This window comes from Dermacentor silvarum, chromosome 1 (genome assembly GCF_013339745.2).
Source record: "Dermacentor silvarum isolate Dsil-2018 chromosome 1, BIME_Dsil_1.4, whole genome shotgun sequence".
NCBI lineage: Eukaryota > Metazoa > Arthropoda > Arachnida > Ixodida > Ixodidae > Dermacentor > Dermacentor silvarum.
In genome coordinates, this window is record NC_051154.1 from 356,856,761 (window position 1) to 356,867,832 (window position 11,072).

At 43.1% G+C, this 11,072-nt stretch overlaps 1 long non-coding RNA gene across 1 annotated transcript; it reads right to left on the minus strand.

Annotated features, from left to right (window-relative positions):
• Window positions 1–7,697: 7,697 nt before the first annotated feature.
• On the minus strand, window positions 7,698–10,457 carry LOC125942775 (uncharacterized). Its single transcript, XR_007465347.1, has 3 exons — window positions 10,352–10,457; window positions 8,685–8,726; window positions 7,698–7,876 (listed from the first exon to the last, which is right to left on the minus strand). It is a non-coding gene; the product is annotated as an uncharacterized LOC125942775 (long non-coding RNA).
• Between the last annotated feature and the right edge of the window lie 615 nt (window positions 10,458–11,072).

Here is an 11,072-nt window from a genome sequence, read left to right on the forward strand (position 1 = left end):
GCGGCGTTACGGGGCCCTGGCGCGAGCACGGAGGGGGTCCTTGACGGCTGGCGACGGCGGCGTAGGTCATCGCTTCCGGTTATGGTTGAGGCGATGGCGGAACTTCTTGCACTTCTCGTGAGCGCTGAACCTCTTCTTTATGTCAGCGATCGAGGCCACCTGCGGCGGCAACCTTGGACATAGCTTCTGCAACTCTTCCCGTACGACCAATCTGATCGTCTCTCGCAGGTCGTCGGCGCCTAGCGCTTGAACTACGGCGTAGTTGGTCAGGACACGGTGGTTGTATTGGCTGGCGCCCATTTCAAGGGTCTTTTCGATCGTTGGGGCCCCCGAAACAAATTTTGCGACAGTCTTGGGCGGGTTGCGCATCAATCCGGATAATAGTTGCTCTTTGACACCCCGCATCAATACCGAACTTTCTTTTTTTTCAGACATGTCGTTGGTCGGCGTGGCGGAAGAGGTGAGTCATCTCCTCCGTGGAGATCGCGATGCTCTCGTTAGGCAACTGAACTCTGGTTTCTAGGAGAACTTCAGCCCTTTCCTTTCGTACGACACTCCGCAAGGTCCTCACGAAGTTCTTACGAAATATGTGCCAAGTCAACAGGGTGGTTGGTCTCTCTGTTCTCAAACCAGGTTCGAGCAGCGTCATCCAACGAAAAATAGACATGGCCCCGCTTGTCGTTGTCGCTCCGTTTGTTGAACGTCGCGGTCCTCTCGTATGTCTCCAGCCAGGTTTCAGGGTCTTCAGCCGATGATCCACGGAAGGTTGGTGGCTCCCGTGGTTGTTGCAGCAGGATGGGGGACGCTGGGGCTGCCATTGGAGTTGTTGACTTGGCGTTGATCGCTGTGGTCTTCTCCGGAAGAAGTCCATACGCCGGCAGAAGTCCTTGCTGCCTGCGGCTAGCTCGCTGGTCCTTGGCGACGTTGGTGTTGTCCTCCGGCATCGCGCTTGGATCGGAGCTTTGCGGGAGCGTTCGCTGCATGAACGCACTAGCACCTCCACCAGATGTCACGTAGTAGTGACTGTGAAGAGAACAGTAATAAAACTACGTATGACGAAGCTGATTCTTTATTGGGCGCACGAAAGCTACGCCCAAAACACAACGATCGCGGCGAACACAGTTGGCGATCGCCGAAATCTCATCAGCGGCGAAACGCGTCGGCTTTTATACGTGAGTCATCGAATGTTCCAGATTAACCCCTGTGCCCGCGTGTCTTCCAGAAAGTTCTAGAGAATTCGCGTCGCTCATACAATCAGATTACATGAGCGTCGGTGACCACAGACGACGAAGAGAAGCATCGAAACGTTCGAGAAGATTCCGATGCAGGCGCGTCCTGCGCCAAGTGATAACGTTTAACATTTGTTAGTCGGTGGAAAGCGGCCACCGGTGAAAGATAAACATGCATACGTGTCAAAATTCCTGAAGTCCATAACAAGAGTGTTGTACGTTCTTCGACACCATACGGGAACAACATTTTTACCGTTATTTTCGGGCAGTCATAGATCTTGACTCTGCAGTTTCCAGAAAATGAACACGGTGATTTTAAGAAGACTGCAGGCATTTTTCGTATAACTATGCTTACTCAAGTGTCGTTGCACATAGAAGAGGTGCTTTTAACGAGGACACAGGACGGCCTTGTGTAACAGTGCCACTTCATGAAAATAGATTGTCTACACCCGCTATTTAAAGGTTAATCAGCGTGCAGTTGCCTTTCCTACAGCCCTTTCTTTCAAAACACGAGGTGTAATTACATTACATCAATGATTTGCAAACTGTTGCTCTGACACAACGTCACCTGTTCGGACGTAGACGTATAAGATAGGCCGACGATACTTTGACTATCTGGGGTTATATAAAGAGACCCTAAACAGGAATGTTAAACTGGATTCAAAGTTACACTTCTGGAGAGAGAGCATAAGGGGTGATCAAAAATAAGCGTTACAGATTTCTTAAAATTAAAATAAAACACAGGTTATGCGGCCAGGGTGTGACGCAACAGCCGCGTCACACCGGGGAGGCACTCTGCGCTGATCCTCCCAGTCTTGCATGCGCAATATATTCTAACTGAGATGAAAGTTTGCAGGCGAATCTCTTGGCTAACTGAGGATGCTGGAATTCTACCGAGTGATATTGTGTACGAGTGCGACTGCCTCTACGTTTCCATCACAAACGTGCCCGCTTACTGCAATCACTAAGAAGTTCATTATTCGATTTTAGTTATTAGGGGGCTTTCCTTGACAATTACCATCTCACTTTGTGTCCTCATGGCTCCATAACTGATATAAATTTCCCGTATGTCTCAGCGCCTATCTTTAAGAAACCTGTGAAGCTTCGTTTTGATAACCCTATATTTGATTTCTCTTTATCAGAATACAGCCTGGCTGGGTTCTTCGCACACGAGCTGAAAGGAAACAGCTTGATGGGGCCTAGGACACTGATGCAAAGCAACGTGTTACAGGTACATCATTCACAGATATGAAAATCATATGAAGAAAGGAGAAAGCCTCAGCGGTTGGTCCCTTACAAAAACAAATGTTGAAAAGTTGTTGAAAAGTCATTGGTCGATGTCAACAAATAGCGTTGAAAGCACATTGAGGCTTTGTTGAAACATTATTGAGGAAATTGTTGAGAGGTGTTGAAAATTGGCCCGCGACATTTTGTTGAAACATCATTGGGTTGTTTCAATTTGAGAAGTCATTGATGGATTGTTGAAACCATGTTGAATTCCAATATTGAAAGCGCATTGAAGAACTGTTGAAGATGTGTTGAATGTCAATATTGAAAACCTGTTGAGACATTGTTGAAATATGTTGAATGCCAATATCGAAACCCAATTGACATAATGTTAGAACTGTGTTGAATGTCAATATTGAAACCCCATTGAAATATTATTGGAGCAGTATTGAATATCAATATTGAAACCCCATTGAGATATTATTGAAGCATTGTTGAACATCAATATTGAAACCCCATTGAAGTATTATTGGATGAGCGTTAAATGTCAATATTGCTTGATGGAGGCAAAAGGTGCTACATATCAGAAACAGGACACAAGAGGAAGAACACAGACAACACACACGTTAAGCACCAAACGTGTGTGTTGTCTGTGTTCTTCCTCTTGTGTCCTGTTTCTGATGCACTATGCCTTTTGCCTCCATTATATTATACCAACAAGCCCAACGTGCAATGTTAGTCAATAATGCAACACCATTTAAATATTATTGCAGCAGTGTTGAACGTCACTTTTGAAATCACTTGAGAGCCAACTGAAATATGCTGTTTGGTGAATAGTGTTGAAAACTGCACTAGACTTTTCTTTAAATACCGCTGAGCTACGTTGAGTCTCAGAGCATTACCATTGATGCCATCCATATTGATGTGGTCCTTGCATACTAGAGGACAGGGGCAAACTTAAATGCAGGCACTTCTGTATTGCAGACCTGGGTCACCCAGAGATCAAAACCACTTTTAGATATAGCCTGTAATAAAACATATTATAGAGCTGCTAGCAGAACCATTATGCCAGTTTTTCAATTGGCTTAACACACAAAATCAATACTCCTTCACGAAATCAACAGCTCAAAATTGATGTGAACAAAAAGCATTTTTTCTAGATGAATTGTTTATTGAAGCCAAACATTTGTTAACTGTACAGCCATGTGTGCCTTGAGATCAAAAAATTCCTAACACAATCTACAAACTGCCAGCAGCTTGATACAACAACGACGTGAGTCGTGAGAACTGAGAGATGCAAAATTTACGTGGCCCTAAAGTAAAACATTTCTCAAAATTGAAATAAATGGAAAATAAATATTATACAAGCATTACAGTAAATACCATTTAAAATGTACTTGATTTCTCTATTTGGTAGCCAGTAACTTAATAATCATGGCACAATTTGCATGAGCCCACTGAGACTCTTATTTATTGGTTAAATGGTGTGCCCATTTTACTAAATGTTATCTACTTCTGAAACGACATGGTAATTACAATAACTTGTGCTATGGCAGCAGTTTATTGTGCTGCATTGCTTGTTGCACGATCCAGTTGCGTTTTCTGCCATGATTACTAGTTTCCTGGGCAGGTCATTACATACCAAGCGATTTATTCACTTTGACTACTTAAGATTTTTATCTGATACACAGTGGCCATTAGTTACCTGCTGTAAGACTAATATGAAACTGGCATGAGGAAATTTTTTTTAATTTTTGGGTGCCGCAAAACAAGTTAGAATGAAAGAATTTGCAAGAAATCAGGTTCATGCGTACATGAAAGAAAGCACATCGCTGCCTTGCCCGAGAACTGTTGTTGCACTCTGAATTTAAGCAAACTTTTACCACTTAGTTCTTACTGTTTTGAAATAGCAAAATAAACCATTACTACAAACATATGTTATTATGTAGTTTTTCTTAAACAGAACCACTCTGACAATAGCACAGATTCCACTTTACGGTGTACGTATGAAACCTAATTTTCTGTAAAATTTCTCACTGGGCCTACTTTTACTTTATCAAACAAACTTGAAATGGTGTGCCGTCATGGAACAGTCTTGGCATGAAATGACCCGAGATACCTATGAAATAAAATAGTCAAGAAACACTATCTTTTGTAGAAATATATTAAAGATTTACGTAAAAATGTACTAAAATACAAAGCGCAACACTTGTGCAATTAATTATTAATCACAACACAGTACTTGTGTCTGAACCATCCAACCTCAGGTGACTAGAAACATCATAATAATAAAAAAATGTTGAGGGCTGCAAGTGCACAACACTTGAACTGTCCACAGACTTGAGCTCTTCTGGACACTTCAGGTCCCTTGCGAGAAGTGAGGCCAGAGTGTTCTTAATGTAGGCCATGTTTGTCCCAGGAAACTTGTGACAGGTAAAGCCTGTAAAAAAAGGAAAAACCGCATGACGTTAAAGATCAATGTTCCACATGCAAAAGTGCGACATACAGTACGCCCTGTTATAATGAAACTGTTTCATTTGTTTTGTTTATTCCAAGTTTTCACGAGTTCAATTCTAGAGAATGACCAGCTTTCAAAGTGGAGTGGCACCGGAGGACTCCACTTAGTACAATATGCAGAAGGCAAACAGGAAAAGCCCACTGTGGCAGAATAACTTCATAAATATCCTTGGTGTGAAAATGTGAACGTTGCTTGCTTAAGAACAAAATGGCGGAAAAAAGACCTTATACTGTTGGTGAAAAAACTTAAAGGTAGACTACTGGCAACTAAAATTAGTTGTCTCAACAATCATAATCAAAATGTGCAGCACTTTATTGCACTTTTACTTGCAGGAGTTGCTCTAAATACGGTTATGCGGCCAGAATTGAGTATGGTATATCTGAATTTGTTTTACGAGCTCATATGCTACTGGAGTGCACTTCTCGCATCATGATGACCATTCTTATGCCTCTCTACTGAAAACAAAATACTGCTTATAACCAGAATTTACTGCAGTTGCACGCCGACCTGGTTACACGAACACAAATAAATGCGAAGAAGAAATACGAAGAAATGCTCAGTCTTACAAGAGAAATATGCAAGTGGACTGGCTCTGCTAATCCTTTGAGGGTCACTGCCATGCATGTAGAGTGGTGGAAACAAATCGTGTGGTCACGACCATAAATATGAGGCGGCGAAAGAACGTATAAATAAGCATACCTTTTAAGAATGAAGTGTCCCCAAGCATCACATTACAGATTCTGTAACCTTCTGCGACTTCTACAAAAATCCTGATTGTGCTGTTGCCCCTTTGCTTCTTCGAAAACTGATCTTTTTCTTTATTCTATGGTGCCCATCACTGCAGTAGTTTGGGAGCATTCACCTGGTTTAATGTTTTGTGAGTGTCATTACATTTAAAAAATGTGATTATGCTAGTTTGCCCTGCATGCTACAATAAACATGGTGTAAAACAGCGGACACTACGAAACCTTTGTCACTTTGTGACCTAAAAAATTATTTAGCCATTTTTTTCTCTCGAAAGGTCACTCTGAAGAACAATCCAGAGTAAAAATCATCATCATCAGCCTATATTTTATGTCCACTGCAGGACGAAGGCCTCTCCCTGCGATCTCCAATTACCCCTGTCTTGCGCTAGCGTATTCCAGCTTGCGCCTGCAAATTTCCTAACTTCATCATCCCATCTCGACCCTGATCACGAGAAAGAAATTTACACAAGAATAAAATTGGGTTGGAGTGCATACGGCAGGCATTACCAAATCATGACTGGGGGCTTACCACTGTCGTTGAAAAGAAAAGTGTACAATCATTGCATTCTACCAGTGCTAACATATGGGGCAGAAACTTGGAGGTTAACAAAGAAGCTCGAGAACAAGTTAAGGACCGCACAAAGAGCAATGGAACGAAAAATCTTAGGACTAACGTTAAGAGACAGGAAGAGAGCGGTGTGGATCAGAGAACAAACGGGGATAGCCGATATTCTAGTTGACATTAAGCGGAAGAAATGGAGCTGGGCAGGCCATGTAATGCGTAGGATGGATAACCGGTGGACCATTAGGGTTACAGAATGGACACCAAGAGAAGGGAAGTGCAGTCGAGGTCGGCAGAAAACCAGAATAAAAATATAACGCTTAAATTGGGGGACGTTTGCGAGAAAATATGTGATCGTCAAAGGGTTAAACATGAACACCTACAAAGCTCATTCAATCTTTGATAAATCTAAACCCATAGTACTTGAGCACTGGTTTATAATAACGCTGAAGACAGGCAAGTGCGTCCTTGAAGTAAGAAAGCAGGAGACATTTCCAACAATTTCAGAGTGGGAGCTGTGGACATGCCTCATGTTCTGTAAGAGGCTTTATATAGTAGCTACCAAGGGCCTATTGAGTACTGATCATTTTATGGGAACGTGACGAAAAGTCAAATAAATACCTTTGTTTTTTTCCACATCCTAGAATACAATGTGATAAATTGGATCTTAATTGGTTGAGTGCCTAGAATGAATGGACATTGCTAAACATAGCAATGTTGACAACGAAGTTGGCAACTGTTCCTATTGTTGCTTTGATCGAAACAACCAAACAATTATGCCCCGTAACTTAAGCTCCCTCTGCTTAAAGGCTACGTCTGCCACCACATGGACTTCCTTCAAGACAGGAGCAACTTAATTCAATGTGGTCTGTTGAAATAGGTGAAACCACTATGTTTTGCGTTACAGAATCTGGAGGGCCATTTTGATTACTGAAATCTGGTGGAAGTGCTGTCCCTCGAGTTGAGCAGTAACTGCACTTGAGCACAGCTTCTCCACAATTCCTATATTATAACAACACTTTCAGGCTACTTAAGCACACCCGCTATAGCACCAGATTGGTAGCAAGCTTCACAGATTGGTACTACAGATTGGTAGTTGCTTCATTGCAACTGTTCATTGCAATGACAGTCAAGTAGTGCAACTAATGCGCAAATACACCTAACTTTGTCAGTTGGAGCCACCAATCACTTCTGGCGGTCAAGGCTGCTTTTAAAATTTAGCACTTTAGTATGGAGGCGTTAGAGACTTGAGATCAAATGAACATTCATTCCTAATAGTAGGCTATTGTAGCACGTAGTTGCAGACACAGGCTACTTGAAAGTCATTTGTTGTGCTAATAGCAAGCTGGTAATTCCAAGTACAAAATGTGAATGCAAAAATGCAATGGGAAAAAGGATGTACGGTACTTGCCTATAACAACGTTGACCCTGATAAGGCCAAGAGCCTCTTTTTGCCTATTGGTGGTGTTGTTTCCGAGAAGTGAGTGGCCCATGAGGTTCTCTGTGAACACATGGTGAATCAAGGCCCTTGCAAACTTGCCTGGTCCACCATGGCAAGCTGTGCCAGGATCATCTGAATGAGCACTTCTCCAACCTATGTGAAACGGCACGTTTAGGTTAATATTAGTGAGGTAGTTTAAGGATTTTAAGCACATTTACACAACAGCCACACTCCGAATAAATCACAGAAATACTGCCTGCTCCAGACCTAAAATGTCAACTAATGTCACTAATAAAAACAACTAAAACTAATGTCATAGCTTGTTATGCTGTTAGGATGTCATGTGCTTCAGAAAAACAAGGATTCACCCAGTACAAAATAAAATAGTAAGTAAACCAAAGCATTGAAAACTTTAATGCAAGTAGCATTTTTAGGATACTTCACATACTTTCGGGTGTCTGTCTTTAACTATTTTCCAGCCAATTTGTGTCACTTGGTGGTCAATGGCCTAATGGGTAGGGCTGCTATGTAGACGGGAAGTGGGTTAATAACCATCTGATGGACCTGCTTGGATCTCTGGGTATGTGACTCAGAGTATGTGCCACTCTTCAATGAACCTCTTTCACGCCATCGTGGGCAACTGCTGCTTGTGTTGGCAAGCAGCAGTAGCAGCTCAAACAGAAAGATAACTGTCGACGTTAATGCGATTACCACTACACATCAGATTCGCTTGCTGTGTCCCAGACCTACTCAGCTGAATGTGTACATAAGACACAAAGACAGGGTGTGCCAACTGCCCACCTCATCAAATAAATGAATCGACTCGCAAATCAAAGGCTATGCAAAATCGCAACGGAGACACTTAATGCTACCATTTTTACTAAATCTTAAGGAGAATACTTCCTGGCAACAGTGCATTTGATCATGGTGACGCTAGACGATGAATGGCCAAAGAATTCACCTTTCGCATTCCGGCTGTGGCGTCTCCAGGCTCATTTTGATTCTGAAAACAGATGTCAGTATTAAAATGTGACGCCACGATAACTCAAAAGCAACAATCAAAACATCTACATGGACGATTAGGCCGACATAAATGGATGGATATAAATGACTGATTGAAAACATTAAAGCATGGCTGCTCTTGCCACTGGCAGTGTGAGGTGGGCAAATAATTTATTTTTAATTTCTCTCCTAAATTTTAAAATTATTTTTGCTCATCTACTGCATGAACTGTTGCTGCCACATCTTAAAGGTAGCTCGTTCATATAAAACCAGTGTTGCATTTTTTTACTCCCTGTCTAACTGCTGCTACTGCAGTTTGCTTACTCTCTAAGTATTCCACAGAACTGCTCCACCAACAAACCATTGTTCCAAGCTTATGGCAAACCGTCATTTAGATCACAAGGATACGCTCCCCTTTAACTCTCTCTCCTCTTTAGTGTGTGAATTCAAAGCAAAAATAACTTATTGACATAGCTGTCTGCTTCTATCTCATAAAAAGCCTTGCTAATTTTTGACATTTGTCGATAACGCTTACATGCCACTGGGATCACAGTGGGACGACACGGCAAATATGCCCAAGCATCTCGTTCCTTTACTGATTTTCGAACTTAGTTAAATCAATCAGTTACTGAAGGGCCAAAGGCTGAAACTTCACACGATGACATTATTTTGAGTGTTTCATCCCACTAAAGCAGAACATAGAATCCCACAGAATCTGCCTTTTCCGTGAATATAGAGCGCCTACGCGAAGGCGTTAGCGCGAAGTACTCGATGGCGTCGAAGGGAGATAATGGTTAAAAAAAAAGTTCACCGCGCGCGTACCGGCGGAAAACAAACCACACATAACCTGATGATTTCACAACATTCACTGGCATCAGCCCTTTTTTATCTCACCTATCACATAGAATCACATATACGCCACTGCAATTCTTTATTATTATCGCGCCACAGCGCGTGTCTACCACACGGCGTGTCAGCGGACTCTGGGCACTCGATCCTGAAGCGAACAGCGCAGCAGAATACATTAGAACGGCAAAACGCCCCGCGCATATTTTCGCCGATCCCGACACGCCATGTAGCAGATGGGCGTCAATGGACGGCGTTGCGCGAAGGAAATATACTTGATTACAGTGCATTTCGGATAATTTCACGTCGCATTGTTTCCACGAAAACGGCAAAGCACGAGCGCTCATTAATAAGGCTAATTTCAATCGGTGCTGGAACACCGTACCAAACATCGTGGCGCGCACAGCATGCCCTGTTTTAGCTGGCTCTACATGGCTGCCCACCAAAACGGCAGAGCACGAGCGCTCATTAATAAGGCTAATTTCAATCGGTGCTGGAACACCGTACCAAAAATCGTGGCGCGCACAACATGCCCTGTTTTAGCTGGCTCCACATGGCTGCTTTACGTCGCCGCAAGCGCGCTGTGAAGTTAAATCAGGACAAAACTTCATTCTCAATATCACAAATCTAGTGCTGCACAATCAATTCTCGCAACGGAAGGATAGCACTAGTAATGAAAACAAGCACAGAGGCGCGTGGAAGTCACGCGCGGGCTGTGTACGCACTTTTGCTGATAGCGTCGCAAAGAACGAGCAAGTGAAATGCGAAACACTCACTCACCTTCGATGTGGCTGAGTCGGAGGCGATTATGGTGATCTTCGAGGCAACGTGTAGCCTATAAAGAGCGAGCACCAAGTTGGAATATACCAAAGATGTCACAGCGAGGCAAAGGGCACAGAAAACGCAGCGAACTCATCACGCAACCCGCACACATACGCCGCACGCACAAAGTTCCGGAATGCGCCAAAGAGTCAACAGCGCAAACGCGCATTCACACAAAAACGCGCATACAAATCCATGCTTTCATAGATATGAATTGCCATGTTTATAATGGTATTTCTTAACAATTTCTGTGGTTTGCAAGAGTGTGAAAATTTTCTGCTTAGCTTCCTTGAGGAACTATTTTCTTTATCGCGGTAACGCAGTGCGCCGGCCGGTCACGTACGGAGCGCGCGGGAAATAGTGCAAAATGCAAACGTCGCAAATGTCGCGCCCTGTGTGCGCGCACAGTTTTAATCGTTTGTATTAAAAATAAATATTTATTTTAATACCTGCAGCAACCGGCGCCAAATGAACTACGGACCAGCAACGTACACAATTGTCGCTGTTCGTGCTTGTTAGTTTGACATCATGACGAACGGTAGACAGCATGCCGTCCCATTGATTAAACATTTGTACCTGTGCTTCTGCGCTACGATTTGCCACCGGCAAAGTATACCAGCGTAGATTGTGCGTGGTGGCCAAGCAGTTTCCCAGCACACTGGCCAGCACCCCGTCTCTA